Genomic DNA, 26,770 nt, shown 5'->3' on the forward strand with positions numbered 1-26,770 from the left:
CTATACCAGTTTACATGTTCGTATGGACAGTTCCTGTTTCTCTACATCCCTGCCAGCTCTGAATATCATGAGCCTTTCTCCATTCTGAATGGTATGAAGTGGTATCTCACTGTGGTTTAAATTAGCATCTCCCTATTTCTTGACTGAAACTCTCTTCATCTGTCATATAGTCAGAGTTCTCCAGAGAAATAGAGGATTTCAGAAAGCAAAGGAGGAGACAGACAGAGTTTTATTATAAGGAAATGTTGCTCATAATTACAGAACTGGCAAGTTCAACCTGCAATGCAGGCAAGAAGGCAGGCTGGAGATCCAGGAATAGCCAGTGTTCTATTTCAAAGGCTGCTGGACAGGAGAAGTTGATGATATAGTTTGAAGGCCATCAGGCAAAAAGAGATGATGCAGATGAAGTCCAAGTCAGACCTGCTGTAGAATTCCTTTTGCCGCGGGTGGGGGGGGGGGTGGGGGGGGTGGGGGGGTGGGGGGGTGGGGGGTGGTGGAAGGTCAGCCTTTTGTTCTATTCAGGCCTTCAACCAATAAGATGAGGCCCACCCACATTATGAGGGCCAATCTGCTTTCTGTTCATTTAAATATTAATTTCATCCAAAACACCCTCACAATAACATCTACAATAATGCCTGACCAAAATCTGGGAAGCCCCTGTGGCCCACTCAAGTTGATGCATAAAATTAAACATTCACATCTGTTTACTGGCCATTTGGGTCTCCTTTTCTAAGAGGTGCCTGTTCACATTCTTTGCCCAATTTTCAGCTGTGCTGTCTTTTGTGCTTAATAATTTATAGGATTAAAAAAAATAAATCATGGATACACAGCAATTTTAGTCCAGTATTAAAAAATCAGGAGTACATTATTAAATTATATTAAATATAATATTTAATTTAGTATATTAAATTATCATTCATATATACTTTAAATGGTCCTCATTTGGTGAATTATATTGTAGGATGCACTCTGAAAAGAATGATTTAAAGAAAACCAGATTTTCCTTTTGTAAATATGGTACAATGAACAACAGATTATGTTCCTGAACAAAAAAGAACTTTAAAAATGATTATAGTAATTTGTTCGATGTTTTTCTCTATGCTGAGAGGCATGCACTACTGATGATTACTAATATTTTACTGAATGCTTAGTAAATGCCAGACATTGTGCTTTATGTTATTATCCCATTCAATACCTTTAGGAATCTTAATCATAAAGGCATTATTATCATCTCTATTTTATGTATATGGATATTGGGGCTGGCAGATTAAAGATCTCAGCCCAACGGCACACACCAAGTGGCTGGGACGTGAATTTCAGACTTCTTCAGAAATTCATTTTAAGACATCCTTACTGGCTTTCCACTATGTTTAATGGCACTAGGAAAGGAACACCAGGGAATAAAGAATGAGGACAGGCAACATCCTTGCTGTCTTGGCATTTAGAATCTGACAGGAGGCAGAATGTAGAAAATGTGCATACCATGTAATATAGGACAGAATCTCATAGCAAAGGAGATGTATTAGAAAAGCTCTAACTCTAAGAAGTCAAGAGATAATTATGATTCCATGATGCTGCTGACATAAATACACCTACAGGTTCTCAATACCTTTCATGATCTATCCATATCTAACTTTCTAATCTTCTCCTTCATATATTTTCATTCTCTAAAGACATCCAGTGTTCTCCCACCTCTCTCTCTTTTTATTTGGGCAACTAGCCCTGGTCAAGAAAACTTATTCCATCCCATTCCTCTCTCTGAAATATTTCTTAAAAACAAACAAACACACTTTTCTATTCTCATGACCTGGCAAATAGTAAATATTACTGAATAAATATCCATCAGACCAGATTCCACTGATCACTTCCCAAAGTCCATCTCAAATGCTCCCTTCTCTCTGAAATTTCCTAATTCTTTTCCATTCTGCCGTAAACAGTTAAATGAATAAATCTGGAAACTTGATCATGTAAAAGCCAGTATCATATTTCTACTTCCAATGAGGAAAATGTAAGCAAAACAGGCTCTCATCCAAAAGAATAAAAAAGGAAGAACAGCCCAAAGAAGGAACCCCCTCCCAAATCATTCTTCTTTCCATGACCATGTTTTACTATTTCCACAGAAGGGAACTTCTACAATCTACTTTTGTTGACATAAAACTAGAGTCGCATTTTCTAGGCACAAATTGAGGAAAGGACCTTATTAACTATCTGACTTTAGGTAAGTTGGTTAAACTCTTTGTGCCTCAGTTTCCTCAATGTAAAATGAGAAATATCCATTTCATAGGTTCTGTGAGGATTAAGCAAACTTGAAGAACTCAGAACATTACCAGACACACACATAGTAAGCACTCAATAAATATTAGCTATTATTGTTATTACTATCACCACCACACTGCCACTGCTCTGATGGCTGTATTTACACAATTAGGTTATTAGAACAAGATGAAAGACAGAATATACTCACAATATATTCAAAAATATGGATCCTTTGAGTATCCCATAGGATTTTTTTTCCCCGCTTATACATTACAATTAGATTTCACATAATAGTTTCTCATTTTGTTTATTGAGAAAGGAAAAAAGAAAGAAAGGAGAAATTGGGAGACAGGGGGCTGCTCAAGTGTAACACACATTCAACTTAGTAAATACTTGTTAAATCCTCCCATGTGCTGGCAGCTAGTCCAGAAGGTAATCATTTAGAAGTGAACAAGACAGTCTGTGTCCTCAGAGAATTTACATTCTAGAGGAAGACAAATAATAAACTAAGCATAAAAAATAATTTACATGTCAAGTAGTGACATATGCTATGAAGGAAATGTAAAGAGGATAAGGGGACAGAAAATGATGATGGGGCATGACTGAGAGTGTATTTGGGAGCTGGGAGCTTATTTGAGAAAGTGTAGTCATAGAAGGCCTTTCTGAGGTGGTGGCATTTGAATAAAGTGAGGGAACAAGCCACCCGATCACTTGGGGGCAGAGCTTGCTGGGAAGAGCAAAGGCAGATAAAATGGGAAACGGCTAGGAGTTTTGGAGGAACAAAGAAGGTTGGGGTGTAAATGAAGACAGATGGTGGGGGGGGGGCATGGAGGGAGAAACAGGAGAGAGGCCAGGTCACCGATGTCCTTTTAGGCCATGAAAGGACTCTGGTTTATACTCTGACTGGGATGCAAAGGTACTGGGGGCTTTTGCATGGGCGTACGAGATGTTATGACAGAAACTACACTACAGGTCTCAAATGAGGAGAAGCAGTGAGCTCCTAGGCCATCCTCTCAGGACCTTCTTCAGAAAAGAGCCTTGCCTCAGAAAAGTTAGGAATAAAGCTAAAGATCAGTCTTAGGAGTAACACCAAGACTGTGTGGCACATTAGAAGGAGGAAGGTAAGGTCTAGTAAAGGACAAAAAACCAAGTCACATTAAAGGGCTTCTAGCCAGACGACAATCCTTAAGATGCTTGCAGTATTTTTGGAGAAGTGAAACACCTACAATCAATCCATCGATAAATAAAATTAGGAAGCCATATAAGAAATAAAATACAATATTAAATGTAACTTGATCTTATTTTGTATGGCTTCAAGACCTTTAGTTGTTTCTGAGTAAATGACAACTACAGACTACTGAAGGTCAGGACTCCTAGCCCAGTGTCTGTATATCAAGTCCTAATAAGAGAAAAATGGAAGGGAGGATGAACACATGAATGCGCTGGGGAAAGAAAACCTTGGCACCAACTCATACAACCTCTGCTTTATGAGGCACAAAGGCAAAACAAAATCTAAGTCTCTCCTTTCACTGATTAACATACTACCCTTCCTAAAAACTATTTCAGTTAGAAACTGCTAGTGGTAAGACCACACCAGATGAATTTAGTAACTGGATCAGTATAGAATAGATTCTGTGAACTGTCTGATACATCACAGGCCTTTAGCACTTACTAGCCCTCCGGCTATGAATGTGAATTACAAAGGACTAAGTTTAGTCAGCTCTCACAATCCTTCCGGATTTCTGTTTTATGTACTACGATCTGCTCACATTATTGTACTTTTGTTTCTGGAACAATTTATAAAGCAGACAAATCTGAAAATCTAGGAACTCAGTGTCTATCTATAGATATATAAATGTAACACACACTCCTCCATTTTACCTCATAGTGAAATAAAATGATACTTTGAAAATGAGGTGGTATTACCTTGCCCCTAAGTAACCAAGATCAAGATTGTAGTTCCTGAAAATTGTGGTGAGGTTTTCTACAGCAAGGGCAAAGAGAAGCAGACGGGAGAGCTAGTGTACATACTTTCCTCCATAGAGAAACAGATCAAGGGGTGCCTGGGTGACTCAGTCAGTTCTAAGCATCTGACCCTTGATTTCGGCTCAGGTCATGATTTCATGATTCGTGAGTTCAAGCCCCCCATCAGGCTCTGCACTGACAGTGAGGAGCCTGCTTGAGATTCATTCATTCTCTCTCTCTCTCTCTCTCTCTCTCCCCTTTTCTCTCTGTCCCTCCCCCACTCACATATGCACATGCTCTCTCTCTCAAAATAAATAAACTTAAAAAAAAATAGATAAAATGAGGACCCCCTATTTCTAGAACTATTACAGAGGTACAGAATTAAATAGCTTACATTTAGATTTTCCATCTTTCAAGATACAAAAGCATTATTTCTAACACATTAGGGGAAGAAATTTAATCACAGATTCAAAACTCTTAAACTACTCCTAAAATGTCCATATTCTCATTCTTAGTGGAAAACCAGTCTGAAACATAAAAAAGATGCCTCTTGGGATGTCAGGCCTGTCTCCTATCTAAATCTTATGAAATGTATATGGATAGAGGTCAATGAATAAGGCAAATTTAAACTAGAACAGAAAATCTGATTCAGATTCAAATTAACATCTTCCTTTTCCCTATTCCTTCTGGCAGTACTTACAAAATCTGTAACAACAAACTATCACTTCATTATCTTCCCACAAGATACTGGTTTCTCTAACACTTCACAATGCCTCTGAGATAGCATATCTGACATAACACCTCCACTTCTCTCCAGAATTTAACAAGATAAAGAAAAGGCAGTAAGAAAGGAGACAATGTTGGTGTTACAAATGCAAGAATCCAACCTGCAATGAACATTGAAATTAAATATATACCTCAAACCACTGTAACTATTTCCCATAAAGGCATCCGACATGGTCAGAGTTCAAGTTTCCCTTTAAAGTACTTAATAGGCTGTAGGTTCATTCATTATTGTAACTGAAGGCATTTAGGAACTAATGGTGGGAGGACTAGTCACATCGAAACTAAAATATAACCAAGGTATTGTGATACAAAGGACCCAGGATGGTGGTTTTCATGATTTTTCTTTAATCAAATAAAGCTGAGTAATCAGATGTAGTCTTTGAAGAAGGCTGTTTCTTTCTCTTTTCTTTTTTTTTTTTTTAACCTAGATAGGTTTCCTCAAAGAGGAAGTAAAATGGTGAGTTTTTTTTTTTAATTTTTTTTTTAACGTTGATTTATTTTTGAGACAGAGAGAGACAGAGCATGAACAGGGGAGGAGCAGAGAGAGAGGGAGACACAGAATCTGAAACAGGCTCCAGGCTCTGAGCTGTCAGCACAGAGCCCGACGTGGGGCTTGAACTCACGGACCGTGAGATCATGACCTGAGCCGAAGTCGGACGCTTAACCGACCAAGCCACCCAGGCGCCCCAAAATGGTGAGTTTTTAATTCACCTAACTGCTCAATATCAAACTTGTTTGGTTACGTAACAATCTCAAGTTTAAACTTTCTTTTGTGATAGAATTAAAATGAAGATGTGATTGATCAGTTTTACCTGTTTTGTAATAATACCCAGAACGCATGCATAATGACCTACCTGCAAAAACATGCAGGATTCTCAGCGTTGTAGCACAAATTAAATCTAGAGGTAAGCAAGTTCCCACACTTCTTTCCAACCAAGTCCCTTCTCTAAGCCCAACAGGTTTATCCCAGTGCCTCTCAGTGTCTGTGTGCTTCAGCATAAGTGTTCAGAGGGCAGGAATCAGGCCCAGCAATGCGCTCATGGCCCCTAGCGTAGCTCCATTCGCAGGTGACGCTTATCAAACCCTAGCTGAGAGGCATCTGACAATACAATTACTGAAAAATTCAATGCTCACCCAGCATGTGAAATCTTGTGCCTTGTACCTTATGATTTCAGCAGTGCCATGTGTGCTGTGATAGTTAAGGACCTGTCAATGTTTCCATTATAAACTCTGGTTTTCAGAGGTTTGTATCTTGGCCTATAAAAATAGATTCCGGTCTGTAACTTGGCATAGAAAGTACTGGTAACAGCCCAAGAGAACAATTTTTGTTCCAAAGATTAAAATAAAAATCTGTTTAGTAGTTTTAAGTTAAGAGAGTGTTAAAAGGGGGAGGGGGGGGCGGGGAGGGTGGGTGGAGTATAGAATGTTTTTAAAAACACACACAAAAAAACCAATGCTCTATGTCTCACTACTGCTTCATTTTAAATTTTGAAATGATTAACACAATATAAACCAATGATACTGCGTAAATGAAAAACCTAAAAAGAGTTTTAATTAAAAACATTATGGCGGTTACCAAAAAAAAAAATCATAAATTTTTAAACAACTACATATGTAGTATCTCAAATAATCCCCACATTTAAAGATTGTCCAAGTACTCACTGACAGTAAACCAAAACTATTTCAAAGATCTGTTTTTCCAGATATGTAAAAATTACTTTTTAATGAATCACTAAATGTAGACTTACTTCAGATTAGTGGAGACAATCTTCAATCCTATCTTCAATTTATGCATCAAGAAGTGTCTAAAATATATGACCTAATGGAAGAAACTCTGAAGCATTCTTTATACACTGTTTGTTAAAGACACTAGCTTAAGTTTTGTGTTTTCTTTTCAGCTTAACGGAGATTTTTTCCCCTCAAAAATATAAGACTAGTACATAACGATGCTGTACACCTTTAAATAAACACATTTTGAAACAGTAATTTTTATCTCTTAAGGGGGCACAAATCCTCCTTGGAGCATGATTTATAAATAGCTATCAAAAATATGAGTACATTGGGGCCCCTGGGTGGCTTAGTCAGCTAGGCGTCCGACTTCAGCTCAGGTCATGATCTCACGGTTCTTGAGTTTGAGCTCCGCATCGGGCTCTGTGCTGACAGCTCAGAGCCTGGAGCCTGCTTCAGATTCTCCCTCTTTTTCCCTGCCCCTCCCCTGCTCGCATGCTCTTTCAAAAACTGAATAAACGTTAAAATTTTTTTTAAAAATGAGGATATACACACGCTTTGACCTTGTAATTACATTCTTAGGAAAATATACTATGACTATACCTACACGTGTAAAATAATATAGATATAACTTTTATATATGCTGTGAGTTTTTAATGTGAATCTTCTAAAAAACATTCTGTACTCTACTCACAAGAATATTTCTCACAGAATTTTTTAAATAGCAAAATGGTGAAACAAACCTAAATGTCCATCAATTGGGGACTTATTAAATAAGTTACTGTACATGCATACAGTGGTAGCACTATATAGCTATTTTAAAAAAGAAGAAGAGAAAGACAAACTAAAAATGATTCATTGATAGAGAAAGTCTTCCAAGTAACAATGGTAAGTGAATACAGCAAGGTCCTATGTTACCATCTGTACAGGAGGGAAAAAAAAGGAGGATATATACACATGTGTGTGTGTGTGTGTGTGTGTGTGCGCGCACGCGCGCATATGTAGACAGAGGGGGAGGGAGGGGAAAAAGAGCAGGAGAGAGAGAGTTTTATTTGCTTTTACATGCATAAAACATTTCTGGAAAGACACACAATAAGCCAACAATAGAAATTAATGGTTTCCCATAAAAATAATGTAGTAACTTTGGGTAGCATTCCTAATCAAAGACTCAGTATCAGATAATATAACCAAAATAATATTAGAAAGAAAAAATACATATAACTCTAAGCTTCTGTAATTACTGAAAACAATACAGTTAGGTATTGTACAGTATACATATATTCACAGTATATGAGTGGTTCTCAAATGCTGGTGTATACAGAATCATCTGAAGATCTTACTAAAACACAGATTTTTAGACTCCACTGTTAGAATTTCTGACCCATAGGTCTGGAATAGAGCCTAAAAGAATTTGCTTTACCTAACAGTCCCCAGGTAAGGCTGAGCTACTGATCGAGGGACCACAGTTGGAGACCATGTGTTCTAGATAAATGGACTAGCTGTTCAGAATTTTACATAAAAACTCACCTACTACAACATTATAAATGTAATTTCATTATTATCAATAATATTTAGATAAGGCTTGTTTTCCTACAATTTAAGAAGTCTGGGTGGTGGGGGTGGATAATGCTTTATTCTAAACAGGGTAAAATAAAATGGGAGAGGAGACTAGGAAATTAGTTCTATTGTACTTTTCCAACAGCCTCCTATCTCCTATTTCTGCCACTAGATGGAAACCAGTACAATGGTTAGCTGTCAAATTGCAGATATAAATTGAAAAACAATAAAACTAAGGTGAAAATTATGTTACACGGTAGTAATTACAAAGGGACATATATCTGTGGGTCCCTATACTGCCATTAACTGCAAAATGACCATATTTACTTTTTGATTAACTGTATATGTCATTAGCCATTGGCCTATCAACAATATCAACTCCAAAGAGAGTTATTAGTGGTTGAATTATGATCCTCCCCTCAAAATTCCTTTGTTTAAGTCCTAACCCCCAGTACCACAGAGTGTGACCTTATTTGGAGACAGAGCCTTAAGAAGAAAACCGAGTTAAATTTGGCATCATTAAGGTGGGCCCTAATGCAATATGACAGGTCTTCTTAAGTGTAAGGGGTAATATAAGTGGTAATTTAGACACCTACAGAGGGAAGAGGATGAGAAGACACGGGGAGAAGACAGCCTCTACAAGCCAAGGAGACAGGCCTGGAGCAGATCCTTCCTCCAAAACCCTCAGAAAGAACCAATCCTGCCGACACCTTCATCTCAGACTGCTAGTCTCCAAAACCGTAAGACCATACATTTTTGTTGTTTCTGCCACTAAGTTTGTGGTACTTTGCTTCACAGTCCTAGCAAACCAAAACAAGGGCTTTCCCTTTTATTTACTTTTTTTTCACTCTAGCAGATTGAATGACTACTATCAGCAATGTAATGTGTCAAGTGCTGAGACCACAAAAATGAGTGATCAGCCTTTAAGGAGCTTACAGTCTAACGGTTTATTACTTAAGGCATAAATACTCATTTAGTCATTAATAAGACTTCAGCCATCGTATCAGTGTTTTGATGCTTGATTCAACGGTTCCCTCAATAAAAAGTAAGAGACGCCAACACTGTGACTTGTACCTCGTTTCCACTATCACCATTCCAATTACAGCACCCATTACTTGCCACCTAATCCTCAGCACAGACTTTTCTAACTGGCCTCTTCCCCCCTCTCCAACACCTTCCTGACAGCACCCTTCATGTAAGTCTCATCATTAAAATGTTTCAAAAAATATCTTAAAAGAACATTCGTTTTCCCAGTTGAAGCTATAGTCAGTCAGTACTTCCCAATAGATGTACATACCTTCAAACAAATTACCTAAAACCACAGATTTAGTTTGCACTTAGAAAACTGAAATGTCTTCAGAAGCGGCAGTTATTTATAATGAACAGGAGTAGCAATATCATAAAGCATCATTGAATACACCTACGAATAGCTCTCCGCCTCAAATAATCTCTAAGTCCAGCACAGACCTAATGATCTCAGTTTACGAAGTAGTGAGTGTACAAATTAATAGTTGTTCTCGATCTGTGGGTGCCTCATAAAACACCTGAATGTGTCACAAAAACCCTATCCCTAGATTCCAAAACTTGTATGTAAACTTCTCATGGGGAGCTTACGCCTTATACAACTTCATTCCATACTGTGCATTAGGCTTACACAGATGGCCTCAATTACAAATTAAAATTTAACTTTGAATTCCCTGCCATTTTATTATCAAATGTCTCACCTACTGAATTAACATTTTTATATAGTTATTCCATTTGTTTTATTTTGGTAACAGTATTCATTTCCCAGGGAAAAATAATTGTTAGCACTAAATTTTCTCTAGAATTTCTCCTCCCTTTTCTTTTCCTCAACAGAATTCAGTTACACAGTTTCAGAAGCCAACTAGGCTACTGATATTCCTTTATTATGTTACAAGTGAATAAATTTCACACCTTCAAAAATTATTAAAGTGCAGAAGAATATTCCTTGGCCTCTTCATACGTAATATTCTAGTGTCGCTAGTTCTTTCAGGTCCCAGAGAGAACATCTCTTATTAGCCCTACAATTAAATGATTCAGCAACCAGCCACACTATCTTTGCCTTTTAACAGTTCCAATCAGTAGCAGATCTAGGTGTAATCAACAGCAGCAGGGGGCTTTAGGAAGCAAAACAAAACAAAAACAGTAGGAATCTTTACTAGAATACAGTAATTGATACAAGGGAACATTATAGGCTATTTTAATCCAAGTTAATCTAAGATATTAGAGTCTGATTTTATAATCAGAAGTGAAATGAGCAGGACAACTCTGAATGTCTGGAAACAGAACAAATGTCAAACAGTTAATAAGGTTAAAATGAAAGAGGACGGCTTTCAAATGAACCTTCTCAGTCTCAGAAGGGTCATTACTTCTGTTTTGGTTATTTAGCACCCCTTTAGCTGATAAATTAAAGCCCTCCTTACCTCCTACTGCTACCATGCCTAACCAGTTTCATATCACATACTTACAAAATGAAGGCAACGTAGAGAGCAACTAGTTGGCAATGCTCTTACTCCTTTAAAGAAACATTTAATATTTTAGTAGCAATGTCAGGACAGTCTTAAAATGTAATTTCACATTTCTTTTATTTTTCTATTTTTGATTCCCTAGCCTAGAGTGTATGGGTGGTAGTTAAGTGCTATGACTGGTGCTACTTAATATTAATAGCATGCAGGTAGTATAGTGATTTATTTACATGCAAAATCAAAAGCCAATGGTGGTGTCATGTGATGACTACAAATTTTAACTCTACAAAAACCCACAAATGGAAATGTTACCATAGTAACAACCTGATCACACTGCACGTGAGACTAGCTGATTTCATGATACGATTCTCTAGCTGTTCACTGCAATATGTGTAATGAGACATATATGAAACCTCAATTCTTCCATCTCCTCACTTTGCTCGGGAGAACAAGATGTGAGGAATGTGGCTGACAAGTTTACAATCTTGTCAAGTTCTTCTTTTACTTTTTTTCAATTTTTCAAAACAAAAAATTTTTAAAATAAGTTGGCTAAGATTTAAAGCACGTAACTATAAAACGCGATATAGGACATATTCCAATATAGAGTGTTAGAATTTCACACAGCAGGAAACAAGTGTACCTGGTGGCAATCATTTCTCTTTCTGAAAATACTCCCAAAGTTATTCAGCAACTAGCCTACAAAGCTTTTACCTCAAAAAGTAGTCTTTTGTATTATAAAAGAAAAACAATACCCAAAAAAGTGCACCTTCTCTCCAGCAGGTCCACTGAAACAAACGTTAATATAAATATATATATATTATCCATCATTATTAGTAAATCAACATTTGCCTAGAAAAGGTGCTTTTCATACGAATGTTTCTAGACTTTTTGTAGCTATTGTTGAGGGAGGAAAATGCATTAAGCATAAACATGGTAGGGAAAAGAGTAGAGAATGTTAATACTAATCTGTCTCTCTCCATGTAACAAAAAAGTCACTCAATGATTAAAGCTCTGAATATAATTTACACTGAAAAATAATAAAGTCATTCATTTACCAGGGTTGATATAATAAAGGATATATATGCTTTAGAAAAGTATACAATATACATTTGAAAAAAAAAAACACTTTCTCAGCTCACTGAAGTATAAATTCTTAGGTAAATCTGAAAGGACTTCCCAAATACTTTCAATTACTCTACTCAATATTATTTTATGCAGTAATAATTTTAAGAACTTTAGTTACCAATTCTAAACCATTTTCAAGAATGTGGTTTTTTTTAATACTTCTATCAAGTGGATATTTCCACATGTCTGACTGTACTAGTTCACAAAAACAAAAGCAGGTATCAGTATTTTTCTATTCAGTGACATACACTACTAGTAGTCAAAAATATTTTAATATAAAGATATATGAAAACAAGGCCTTGATAATTTTAATGGTTTTTCTCCTGTGATAAATAAATGAATAAAAATATAGACAAATACAGGAAAGTAAGCTTATAATTTATTACAACTTACAAACGAAAACCACACTATAACTATTTAACAACTATGCAACAGGTAGTACTTTACTCTCCCATAAAGACAGCATCTTAATAATGAATAGTGTTCTAGCATCCTCTTGCAAAATGGACTGTTACATAAAATATAACATTAATGTACTTAATTTTACTTCTCAACCTCTACTAGTTTTTCCCGAGAGTTCAGTGAAATAATCTAATGTGAAGGAGGATGACGTCAGAAATATTATGTAAACTAATATTTTGTCTATGTAGGTAATGATGCGTTACTATCGAAATCAAATCTCTTAAATTACTGAGTCTCTCCCCTTCTTTGTCTTTGTAATTATTACTGGAGTATTTATTTGGAAAGATTTTACTACTATCAATATATTTTAAATGGCTCATATTCAGGGTTAAAATGGGACCATTTAAGAATACTAATACTAAAAATTCCCCATTATCTCTGATCTGTACTTGCAGTAAGAAAAAAAAAAAGTTACTCTATGATTGTGATTCCATTGCCTATAATTTTAATTTATTAAATCACTCTGAAATAACACTAAACTGCTAAGAATGGCCATGTTCTCTGAAGTGAAGCACATCTACAGGAGTAAAATATAATTCAACAAATATTTAAAACAAAAAATGCAAGTGCACATACACAAAGTATTAAAAAATACAATACAGTGTCTTCTTCCACAGTGTTATTACACCCCTACAGTCAAGGACAGAAGCACTTCAATCTGTAATGTTTATATCATAACCACAATTAAGACTGTCATAAAACAGAAACTGTCATGAAATAACTTCAAAATTTTGATTCTAATGTAAGTAATACATTTACTACTTGAAATAAAAAATAAGAGTATCCAGACTTCTGGAAATAGAATGAGAGATGTTAAGTAATGCTAAGAAGGCAATCCACCTGCTGTGATTCCCTAAATATTTTGCCAAAAAAATAAAGTACTTACATATCCATGGACATCACCAAATACCATATACATATAAAGCCGTAAGTAAAAATATCAGTAAATTGTCATCACCCTGACTTTTACAATGTGCCTATAAGACAGGACTATAAATTCGCATCAGCTTTCATATGAAACAGTCTAAAACCAGCCCATTTATCCTTTAAAATTTATTTGAAAAAGAAATTAAAATTATTATAGAGAACTTTCAGTATATAGCTTTATTTCAAAAACAAATGAGAAGCTGTAAGGAAACAGTAAAGTACTGATGTGTGAGTGAGTGCACAAGCTTGCACTCACGCACGCACACACACACGCGCGCGAACACACACACTGGAAAAGATTTCCTCCCATGGCTACACCATTGCTTTGCAGACAACAAGCTAATTTGGGTTCCTATCATGCATCTGATCGGTCATACAGCAATACAAAACAGAAATAAGTAAAGACGACCATCTGCTTGTTAGCTGAAACTATAAAAGTATATCTTTTTAATAAACAATAAAATTAGTTTGACAGGGCAGAGACCACCTGAATAGAAAATCAAATATTTCATGTTATTTAAGGTGTATGTCTGCTGGCTATTAAAATACTCCTCTTTAATTTATTACAGCAACACACACAATACTCATGTCATCCTCATTTTCTAAATCAATAATCAGCACAGCATGCTTCATTAACAGTGACCAATCACGGATGAGCTGGGGATCTCATTTTACAACATGAGCATTCCTAAGACATAAACCATCTGCTACTTGTAGTAACAGAAAAATCAAATTAATCCATTCTTATCATGCATTCAGATTTTAAAGCAATTAAAGATGCTCTTAGTGTAATCGCAGCCACAGAAGTAGTTCTGTAATGAGGGAAGCAAACTCTTCACTGAACTTTCTGTCATTCTCAATACATTTGAAAACTTTACAAGCTTTCTGCACTCCAGTGAGCCATTGTTCTCTGAACACAGATGTTGAAAACAACAAGCAATTTTTATTAAACATTTAATCTTTGCACATTTGAAGGAGTTTAAATACTGAACAGTGATCAAAACATAAAACATATAAACACCAAAAATAACTGCATATTAAAATGAGGCACAACGTCTAGTTTAAACTTATAATAGTAAATTCAGAAATGAGGTATTTCTGATTCCTTACACTCCTCCTCTTATTCCTTTATTTTCTAACACATATGGTATGTGTTGATACTATCTTCAACATCTGCAACACCTGAGCAATGGCATGGGAAGCTTTATTTCTGAATGGTATAGATTTGTGGTTTTATGTAATTCTTTTTCCCTTTAGGCTATCTCTAATGTGAAAACCATTGCTCAATAACTAAAATTTGAGTACATAGAACACAAATCCTTCGAAACGATTAATACAGAGACCTGCAATCATAAGAGGGAAAAGAATAGAACAATCACAGATATCTCAAAGAAGCAAGCTTTTTAAAGCAAAATAAGCACCTTGTCTGGGCAAAGCTTATTACTCTGGTTGAAGAACCTCCCCCGCCCTACCCCCCCCCCAAAAAAAAAGTTTCAAAGGCTAAAATTAAGTTTCAAAGTCATAATTCAAATCAAGAGATTTTAAAAATATTTCAAAGAACAACGAAAATAATTATTAAACTTTCCAAATGAAATCAAATTGCAAATACCATTTTCCTTCCTAAATCAAATAGCATACTGAAGGAAAAATAGGAGTTTGGGAGCTAGAAAAGGTAAGACTGAGGGGAAGAGCATTCTGGAGGCAGCAGTAAGCATGAAAAAAAATAAAAGAAGACATCTGTTCAAGGAGCAATTACTAAAAATGTAGCACTTGCCAGGCACTGTTCTAGGCCCTGGGACCGGAGCATTCAACAAAAGACCTAATCAAACAGAGCTTAAATGCTAGTGATGGAAGACAGGCAATAAGCAAATATAAAAACACCAGAACATCTATGAGCAGAATAAACCAAGTTGATGGAATGGAGAGACCCTGGGGCTATTTTAAAAGTATTTTTTTTTTTAACATTTGTTTATTTTTCAGAGAGACAGAATGCGACTGGGGGAAGAGAGGGAGACACAGAATCTGAAGCAGACTCCAGGCTCTGAGTTGTCAGCACAGAGCCCGACGTGGGGCTCAAACTCAAGAATCATGAGATCATGATCTGAGTCAAATCAGGAGTCAGACACTTAACCGACTGAGCCACCCAGGTGTCTGTGAAGAATTCTTTAAATAGCAGAGACACATGACACTGTTCCCTCTCTTTTCTTCTTTTTCTTTCTCTTTTGTCCCAAATATGCTTGTCCAATGTTATATTTGTGCTCAGTCTATTAATCCAGTAAAGAATGAACATTTACCATATATTCAATTATTCTGTTTGTCCCAGAGTTTGTAAGGTTAAAAGTTTATTTTTTTGTCCCCTACGCAGGTCTTTTGGCTAGAACATTATTAATAGTAAACAAAAACACTGAAAAATGCAAAATTCCATGTTAAATGTTAGGATATATGGTTTCTCTAGCCTAAGGAACTTTGGAATTGTCCTAAAGCTAATTTCTGCCTTTCAGCATCTATAGTGCCTGTTTCTTCTGCCTGGAATAACATTTTCCTAGAATCCCATTCATGATGGGCTTCCTTTTGTCACTCATCTCTCTCAGTTTAAACGTCACACCTTCAGGGGTACCTGGGTGGGTTCAGTCGGTAAAGCATCCGACTTCAGCTCAGGTCATGATCTCAGTTCGTCAGTTCAAGCCCCACATCAGGCTCTGTGCTGATGGCTCGGAGCCTGGATCCTGCTTCTGATTCTGTGTCCCCGTCTCTCTCTGTCCCTCTCACACTTGTGCTGTCTCTCAAAAATAAACAAACATCAAAAAAAAATATATTAAATGTCACACCTTCAGATACCTGAATGCCCAGTTTAAAATAGCCCCAGGGTCAGGGGCACCACATACTTGTGTATTTTGGGAATAGTTTCCAATATGGATATTCTGTATCAAGAGAAAATGCATTTGTAGTATTGTTAAATACTGACAGTTTCTCCTTTTTTATTGTTATACTTTTTCCTACTCGCTAGCAATATATGGAAGAAGTGCTGGTCTTTCCCAGTATTACTACTAGAATGTGTTGCCAGACTTTGGATTTTTGCCAATCTGATAAGTGAAAAATAGAATGTTGTACTTTTACAAGAAAACATATCTAAAGAAATGGCAGTTCATATGGCTTTGGTTAAGGACCCTTTGTATTGACTGATAACCTTTTAACAGTGATTATGAAGAATTCTTTAAGGCTGTTGCTCAAAGTTTGCATCAAGCTTTTATTTATTTTTTTTTAATGTTCATTTCTTTATTCTGAGAGGGAGAGAGTGCAAGCGAGGTAGGGGCAGAGAGAGGAGAGAGAGACTCTCAAGCAGGCTCTGCACTGTTGTACATACATGCATATATATACACATGTCCACAATCTCTGAAAACCAACAGCAATTTCCTAACTTTGACATAAAGTCATTTGACAGCAAAATCTGACTTGAATTAATATGAAGTTAATTATAGTCTTTATTTACACAACAATGTTATAATCATACAATTTCCATTAGAAACAGGAGCTTGTTTACCGGGGACGGGTTTTTCCTCACCAGAAATCTTCTATAATTTTGGAACATGCATCACATTAATAATTCTAAAATCCAAAAAACTGAATTCCCAAACAGATCTACTCCCTCTATGGATTTCAGATAAGGGATTGAGAATCCATACAAGCTTATTCATTATAATACAGTTTATAAAAGCAAAATGCTAGAAACAACCCAAGTGTTCAACAATAGGGGACTGGTTGAAGAAACTACAGAAAACCACTCTTTCCAGCCCTTAAATCCTGTATCTTTTCACTAGACACTCAGCCTACTATGTGGGTGTAATATCTTCTTTCTGGGTGGTGTATGCTACTTTTTATAGTCAACTTTCACCTCATCTGTCTCTTAAAGTGAGATCTATGAAAGCATCAGATAGGACCCATAACTCTGTAAAAGCATAAGTATTCTGGTAAGAAAATATTGCATAAATGTTAACCTAAGATTAAAATAGCAGTCCAAGGTCACTATAAAGAGATTATTAGTCAATATAAAACGTCCTTAACCAAACCTCACTGTTTATCATTTCACTACTCCATTCTTTTAAAAGAACTCATCCAGAAACATCTTTTGAAAAGAATTTTTGAAAAGAATCATGGTGTGTTAGTTCATGAAGGAGTAATTTGGGAAGCTTTACTCAGAATTTGACAGGCAGCCACAGCTAATGTAACCAATAGGGAAGCTCTCATATGCTGGAGATAGTACATGTCCTTATAGGGCAGGAGAAAGTAAAAGAAAATAGGACAATAAGCAAGAACATTAAGAGGCTTAGGCTGAACATATTCCTTTGGAGAGAACGATAGGGATCCAACTGTTCTTGTGTGCTCAGTCTTCCTTTTTGTTATACAATACTCAGGAACACATTCTAGAAAATCAACAAAGGTTGCTGACAAATGAATATATAATGTTCTCTATCCTCTCCCATCACGGAGCACTTTTCTGTACTTGGGTGCTGAGTAAAAGCTTTATGAAAATGGGATCTGAGTTAGAGCCTTCCTAAAGGGAGTATAGGCTTTGGAAGTTAGAAAACACATCAATTTTCCCCATAAGATCTTTCCATTCTAGTGTCACTGACCCTTTCTTTACAAATGATACAACCATTCAATTGATCTCTTCATTCAAATATTTAACAGTTACGTTTTTCTTACTAACACTAGTTAATAATGAATGTATTAAATTGAACCATATGAAAATGCTAATATTTAATAGTTTTTACCTACCAAAAAAAAAAAGGGCAATTGACAAGTTTTAAACTTCATTTCCGTTACTTATAGTTTCATCTTCTCTTCACATTTAGTCATCACCCAACTCAGGAATACTAATTTATACACTACTACCAGAATAACCTCTGATTCCAGGGTTTGATCAGGACATACCTTGTTGCATATCTTTCTCTTCCATCTCTGAAAGTTTATTAGAATGCAATTGTTTGTATATGGTGTTTTTAAAGGATAATCTTAAATCAACTCTTAGGTATCAAAAGGATAATGCACTTTCAAGCCTGACAATTTAGTTAATTTTACTATTCAGAAAAACATTTCATAACTGATTGTCATAGACTAGAAAACCCCTTAAAAGCACGAAGTAACCATTATTAACTGCCCTTAGAACAATAATTTACATACAAAGTGAATTACAGGCAGTGACCCTTTCTATTATTTTGGTGAGTACCAAAAGTAGGAATAAAAAACAAGAGGAATAGAAGGAAGGATAAACAAAAAAAAAAGGAACATTTAAGACACCGGTAAACACATACACAGGAAAAGCCAAAAGTGCAGAAGTCAAAGAGAACTTAAATTTTTACACTGTTCACAAAATGCATGTGTCAAACAACCTACAGTACCCTCCTCCTTCAACACAAAATAAAAGTTAAAATAAAAACTGCTTAACGTGAATGAAAAGCATGTTATGCACTGATAAATGTTTGTCATTAGTAACTAAGAGCAAGTATTTGATTCTAACTACTTGTAACAGAACTAAATAAATAAGTGTAAATCAAGAATTAATATAACAAACATTAAAAACTTTCCCAGTAACGATATTTACAAGATAGCTATGAAATCTGGGTATCTAGGAAAAGAACAGAGTGATGGATCCTCTCCTCAGAGTTCCTTGGACACACAATGGCATAAATGAATTAACATTCCCATTTGGATGTAATTATTTGATGGGATTCGAAGTTTATATATCAATATAGCACTCTCCTAAATAAAAAGATAAAGTTTAACAATGTGCTCTGCTGCTAACAAGCATTCAAATGGAAATATATTTTGCATGCTTTTCTTGGCAACTTCCATGGAGTCACCTCTGGCTTTTTTTTTTTTTTTTTAATCTGAACACAAGTAACAGCCATAGGAAGATGAAAGAAATTAAAAGATAACATTTTCCAATTTGCCAGGACATAAATATCAGAAATATATGTATGACAGACAGTAAATAAATGCAGAGAAAAACACAACCACATACAAAACCGTAACAGTGTCATCTTGAATCTCTAAGAATGGGTCAGTGCTGGCTTCCTGATTACACAGAACAACTATGTTATAAAAACACTAGAAATTCCCATGATACAAATTTTTTTCTCTTGTGGATAAGAGTACCCATTTATATTGTTATAATAGCAATTAAAAAACAAAATTCAACTGAGTATATTTTAAAGATTTTGTTGGCTTTGTTCAAAGAACATGAATCAGGCAGCATCCAATCTAACAGACGGAAGGAAGCTCCCAGGAGCTATAGGAAATGAATGACTTTTATAGGCAGAAGGGAACAGGAACAAGAAGTTACACTAGGCAAAAAAGCAAAGTGGTTATGGCAAGGTCACTTCTCTTCATGGGATGGGAGGGATCGATCAGGGAGATTACCTAATTGGTGCTACTGATTAAGCCATTCCTGATTGGTTTAAGTTTCCATTTCTAGGGGAGCCAATACTGTAATTAAGCTAAGTCTCAGTCTGGTGATGTAGGGCTTAGCATAAGAGAGTCTATTTAGGACCTGTTGTCTTGTTTTTAACAGAACCAAAAATCTTCTCTCTACCTATAAACATACTATCAGATCAGCCTTTTTTTCAAGAATTCTTGTTTTGCTAAAATTCTATTTTATGATACCTGAACAAATCAATAAACTATAACTTTGTAAGTAAACAAACTCTAATATCAAATCTTTATTAAAACCAAAATCTTGTTTCCCAAAACCTCAGATTTGCTCTCAAAATGATTTTTAATAATCAATTTGTTTATGTAAATTGCAGTTTGAGCTCATGAAAAAAGAGACACTATGGAAAACACAAACCTAACAGTCTGTACAATATAAAATTATCACCTTAAATTATAAATTAATAACACTAATGGCAAAGACTGTTTGAACAGTATTTAGTAAAATCCACTGATTTAATAGCATACAAATATCAAATGGACTTCTCTTTTAAAAGTTTTCAATAATCATACAAAAAGACCAAAAAAATTTTGCATGGGGAATGGATATCAATGACGTCAAAAATGAATGGTCAGGAGCAGGGTTGAATTCATGCAGTTATACGTAGGATTTTTAAAAATAATAATCCCTGGGACGCCTGGGTGGCTCAGTCAGTTGAAGGTCCAACTTCGGCTCAGGTCATGATATCAGGGTTATGGACTCAAGCCCCAAGTCGGGCTTTGCGATGATAGCTTAGAGCCTGTTTTGGGATTCTCTCTCCCTTTCTCTCTGCCCCTCCCCCATTTGTGCATGCTCTCTCTCAAAAACAAACATTAAAAATAATTTTAATAAAAAGTAAGTAAAAGCCCTTTAAGAAATTATTGGTTATGAATGCCAGGTTGAATGGGAATGAGAAAATTTGGGGAAGAGAGGGTACTTCTCAGCTAGGAGTTAGATGGCAAACTCATTCTGTAAAGGGCCAGACAGTCATTATTTTAGGCTTCGTGGGCCAGTCTTTGTCTTAACTACTGTACTCAACTGTGCTGTCAATTAACAAGTGTGGCTATGTTATAATAAAACTTTATGGCCACTGAAATTTAAATTCTACATTGTTAAAAAAAAAAAAAAAAAAGAAAGAAAGAAACAACAGATCCAAAATGGAGTCACTTGTGCTTAGCCTCACATCAACAAACCAAGACTTACTACCAAACCTATTTGCAATTTCAGCCTCTCCCAGGAATATGACCTTTAACCAGTCAATCTGGAATTACATGGTCAGCACTAGGGACTTAGTCTGACAGACCCCTATCTTCCCGCCAAGGTTGCCTGAAACAAGCTACTCTTTGCTAAAGTAACTATCTTGCCCCACTTCTTTCTGCCTATAAAAAGCTTCCATTTTGTACAAATCCTCAGAGCTCCTTTCTGTTGGCTAGATGGGATGATGTCCAATTCATGGATCACTGATCTTCAGATTTACTCTACTGAATTTTTTAAACAGTATAAACGTTCATGTGTCAAGAAATACCACTTTTCTTCTGACTATTTTAAAATATTAAAAACTGTAAAACTCAGGGCACCTGGGTGACTCAGTTAGGCATCCAACTTCGGTTCAGGTTGTGACCTCATGATTTGTGAATTCAAGCCCTGTGTCACGCTCTGTGCTGACAGCTCAGAGCCTGGAACCTACTTCAGATTCTGTGTCTCCCTCTCTCTCTCTGCTCCTCCCCCACTCATGCTCTGCCTCTCTCTGTCTCTCAAAAATAAAGAAATGTTTAAAAAAAATACACTGAAAAACTCAGGGGTGCCTGGCTGGCTCAGTTGGTATAGCATATGACTCTTGATCTCAGGATTGTGAGTTCAAGCCCCCATTGGGCATAGAGCTTACTTAAAAAAATAAAATGTAGAAGTCACGGTTGGTTTGTGAGTTGTACAAAAATGAATGGCAGGTCAGACTTGGCCTATGAACCAGACTTAAGTCAACCCCTGTTCTAAGTCATGCTTTACCACACTATCATCCTTTAATCACAAAACAGAGATTAGAAACTTTTGTCTCCCTCATTTTCTACATCTACCTCCTAAATATTTTAGGATCTATCTTCCATTTTCTATCACCAATGTCTTAATTCAGAGTTATCATTTCTCACTTAGATAAATCCCCCCCGCCCACCAAACTAAAAAACAGCGTGATCTCCATGCCTCTAGTATGGGTCATACCTCTAAACAATCCTAAAAGACTACTACTAGAAGTAATCTTTTAAAATGCAAGCCTACTCTTATAAGTTTGGTTGATCATGTAGAGCTACATAAATAAAAACACACATCATTTAAAGAATACATTAATAGGGGCGCGTGGGTGGCTCAGTCGGTTGAACGTCCAACTTCGGCTCAAGTCATGATCTCACAGTTTGTGGGTTTCAAGCCCCGCATCAGGCTCTGTGCTGACCGCTTGCTTGGAGCCTGGAGCCTGCTTTGGATTCTGTGTCTCCTTCTCTCTCTGCCCCTCCCCCGCTCTGTCTCACTCTGTTTCTCAAAAATAAATAAATGTAAAAAATAAACAAAAAATTTTTTTAAAGAATACATTAATAAATTTGACTTAATACAAAGCATTTAAATCACAAACACAAGAAAATATAGAAGTTCTTTACAAATCCCAATGGAACATCGGCAAATTTACATATAGAAGATAATCTTAATACTATAAAAATACAAAACCCACATTTGTTGACCACAATGCAAATGTAGAATTTTTTCAATGCCAAAGAAAATCCTTATTAAATAATCAGAAATTGAAACAAATTTCACTTCTAGACAGCTTATATAACAAAATCACCATATAGTAATTGAAATAATGAGTTAATAGGTCTAGACTTTGAGCATTAATGGCTGCCAACATTTAAAATGATAAAATACTATATGCCTCCTGATGAAAGAACAGCACCTATAATCTTGCCTAAGAAATTAAATCTAAATCTAATTAAGCTCTCATGCCACCTGGCAATTTAAAGAAAATATAGAAGGAAATGTTTACCTGCACCATGAATACGGGATCAGCAAAATACAGACTGCAGTGACCTCTGCAAGGTTTCAATAGGTCACTTGTAAAGAACAGAAAGAGTTGGAGAAAACTATAGAATAAGAAAGACCTAAAAATGCAAAAATCGTTTTTAAAAATTGGCAACTAAACTGTGTTTAGAGATACACACTTGGGTAATAAAACCATAAAGAAAATTAAGTAAGTCATTATTCTGAAAGTCAGAAGAGTGGTTAATTTTTTGGAGACAGAAATGGTGCCATAATAAAGCACACGGAAGGGCTTCTAAAGGGGCTGGCAAAGCTCTATTTCTTGAACTGGATGATAATTACAAGCACGTCTGTCTTACAATATTTCAACAAGATACACACTTGTTTTACAGTTTTCTATTTTACACTGAAAAGGTTAAAAACAAATTAATGAAAGCAAACAACAACAACATCTTAGTATCAGTTGTTAAAAGAAAGGGGATGTAGGGGCACCTGGGTAGCTCCCTTGGTTAAGAGTCTGACTTCGGCTCAGGTCATGATCTCAAGGTTTGTGAGTCTGAGCCCCATGTCAGGCTCTGTGCTGCCAGCTTGGGGCCTGGAGCCTGCTTCGGATTCTGTCTCTCTCTCTCTCTCTCTCTCTCTCTCTGCCCCTCCCCAACTTGTTGCCCTGTCTCTCTCTCTCTCTTAAAAATAAACAGATGTAAAAAAAATTTTTTAATAAAGAAAAAAGAAAGGGGATGTAATCCCAGACCTAAATAAATTTTTTTAAAAACAGAGGAAGAAAAAGTTACATTATCTACAACTTTATGCCAACAAATTTGAAGATCTAAATGAAATAAAGGGAAATTAATGACATGGATAGTCTTCTAACAAAAGACAGATTTCCACAATCAATTCAATAAGCTGCAAAGAACCTGAATACACCAATAAATTTAGAAGCTATCAGAAATGTAATCAAAGATTTTCCTCCATCACCACAATACTGCTCACTCCCAACCAAAGGCACCTTGATTATAGTGTGGGTAAATTTTAACAAACTTCCAGAAATTAATAATTTCTATTATGTTTAAACTGTTCCATAAAAAAAGGAAGGTATGCATCCCAACTCATTTTATGTTAGCATGACTCTAACACCAAAATCTGACAAAGAGAGTACAAGAATGCTTATCTCACAAAATACCATGACCAAGAAGGTATCTTTCCAGAAATGAAAGGGCAATTTAATATTAGCAAACCTATTAACTGATTGCATAAGTAAGCTAAAAGAGAAAAGACCTTAACATCATTTCATTGAGTATAACAAACTTGATAAAATTTAACACTCATTCCTAATGAAAAATACATAAAAAATAAAATTGTCATTCTTTAATACAGCATTTATTAGCATGGAAAAACCACTGATAGAAGATACAACAGTAAAACACAAATGTATTTTTCTTAACAGTCAGAAACAGGCAAGGATATTGGCTATTAATACTTTTACGCAATGTTGTTAGGGACACTTTAGCCAACCAAACAGGTCCAATTAAAAAAAAAACAAGTATAAACTATGTATACCCACTACTACTGATAAAGACCTGATCAAACCATCACCTCTATCTTAAGTACTTAGCCCAGATAAATGGGTGTCTTGTTTTATATGTGCTTTAAAACAAATTAGCACCCATCCATCAAATCCTGCGATCTCAAATCTTGAAAACACTGCTTACAGATTATTTTAATTCTGAATCTATCATATTGCAGAGTAATACTCTAGTGTTGAATGAAAAAGAAGAAAATAATAAACAGGTCAACAAATCTAATTTGGTTCAAATTAGTATCAAGTAATAAAAATGATGTATCAACTACCACATTTTCTAAAATATTTTTCATACACTGCTATTTTAAGTAAAGAAAAAACTAGTAATTCCAACAAAGTAATCAGACTGCCATTTTCATTGCAAAAGTTAAATAAGTACATGGTTGGCTGTTGAAATAAACGTCCCCCAAAGAGATGAAGTGGTGAGTGAGGGGTTGGGGAGAATAAACCCCAAAGAAAACCTCATTTCTAAGATAGCATTTTTCTATTTTCACTTGCTGTTTCTGTTAACAGTCACCAAATAGTTATTTCTTTCTCCCAGATAAAACAAAACAAATATATGGTATATCTCACATGCTTTATAAAAAAGAAATCAAGTTACCTTGTTTCTTTATAGAGGACATCTTTTCATTATTTTAAAATCAATAAGGAATTAATTTGTTTTCTTTCATTTCATTTATATGCTTCAATTCAGTTTTGTGTGTGTGTGTGTGTGTGTGTTGAAACTTATACATTTGATAAATTTTGCTGAAAAATGTAAATTCCCATATTTCCAGAAAAAGTAGAAATGTTAAGAAGTCAAACTTTCAAACTAAGGCTCTATGCATACTAAAAGAATAACAGTTTTTCTCCTTTGATATTCTCTTTAAGTACTGCAACTATAATTCAGCAAAGTTCCCATACGATGGTTTAGCAAAATATTTGAGATAAATTTTTAAGCACTCACAACATTCTGAAGGCAATGAAACTAAGGCCATAGTAAAGTTATCATTTCATACATATTACGAGTACCATATGATACATCTCTAACAGTCTACTGTGAACATGTAGAATCATATACTTAACGTTAAAATGCCACCTCACCATAAAGAATTAGTTATGATACCAACATATATATTTCTAAAAATTGACATGGTTTAAATGGAGACAAATTAAAACACAAAAACAAGATAAAAATAAAACTAACCAAAACCAAGCTGCTTACAGAAGGTAATGTATATAACAGGACAGAGTTTTGAAGATTTGATACATACCAGGGAGCCCTTCCAGAGCAAATATTAAAATCAGTAAAACTGGGGCTGGGCCTTCTGTTTACTTTTGGTATAAAACACTGATACAGATTTTTGAAATAAAAACCTCATGAGCTAAGAAATAGTAACCAAATGTACTCTCAAGTTAATCATATTAAAGACTATAGTAAATTTCAAACTGTATCAGATTAAAAGATTAAATATTTAACCCCTCATTCCTTTCCCCCTTTTCTCCCTCTTCTCTGTTTTTCTTTCTTTCTAGACATACATATATATGTATAATTCATTCATTTCAGGAAGCTGAGTTGGTAACAAAAAAATTAATAAAATCTTGTATAAACAACTTAGCAGACCTTTCTATTTAGTTGGCATTTACTTTTTGAATATGGAAATTCTATAGATCAACTTCACTAGATACCAGTCTGCTCTTAGATATTTTGGTAAACAAAGAACCTTGTCTTCTTGTTAAATTCAATAGACAGAGAAGGAAATGTCTTGGTAAAAAAATAACTGAATCATCATCCTACTATTTCTCATACCCTGAATCATTACTATATATATCCCCATGCCTACATTTTGGCTGATAAATAAAATTCTGATTCCCTGACTTCTATCCTAGCAAAATGCACTAAACTTCATACCAATTACACAATTTGACAATACATTCTCCTTAAAAATAAATAGTCCTAGAGTAATTCATTTTGTTTCTAAATAGATATTACTCGTCTCAGACTTTTTTGTCTTCAATATTTCCACAAAAGGATAATTACTAAAATTAGTGAATGGTGCACAGTTCTTATTCAGAATAACCTGACTAAAGCAGACCACTCACTAATAAAGTGCAACTTAATAAATCATGTGGAATCTTATTTTGTTGAAACCCTTACTAACTCCTAGCACCATCTGTTACCATCAAAACTATATGACAAGATATGATATATAATTAATAGGTAAACAACAATCTAATTAAAATGGACAAATACTCCATGTTCCTGCCATTTGGGAGCTCTAATTACAGACTAAATTTTAAGCTTGAATTAAATATTTAAGCTGGAAAATTAACTTTCCTTCTCGAGCCTTGAATACATTAATACAGATATGTGAAGCGACTTCCTGATGGGAACTTAAACATGTAATTTAGTTTCATCAAAGCAGTTAC

General features: G+C 35.3%; 1 protein-coding gene across 10 annotated transcripts in view; it reads right to left on the bottom strand.

Annotated features, from left to right (window-relative positions):
• The window catches only part of TBC1D5 (TBC1 domain family member 5), a 530,924-nt gene that overhangs the window by 348,150 nt on the left and 156,004 nt on the right, over positions 1 to 26,770 (bottom strand). The window contains exon 1 of one of the 10 annotated variants that reach the window (XM_053221499.1): positions 2,465 to 4,469. The exons of the other annotated variants lie outside the window; for them this stretch is intronic. The gene's annotated coding sequence lies outside the window, so the exon portion shown is untranslated. Of the gene's footprint in view, positions 1 to 2,464; positions 4,470 to 26,770 lie in introns of those variants that run through there. 10 annotated transcript variants of the gene reach the window in all.

Source organism: Acinonyx jubatus, chromosome C2 (genome assembly GCF_027475565.1).
Source record: "Acinonyx jubatus isolate Ajub_Pintada_27869175 chromosome C2, VMU_Ajub_asm_v1.0, whole genome shotgun sequence".
Classification (NCBI taxonomy): domain Eukaryota; kingdom Metazoa; phylum Chordata; class Mammalia; order Carnivora; family Felidae; genus Acinonyx; species Acinonyx jubatus.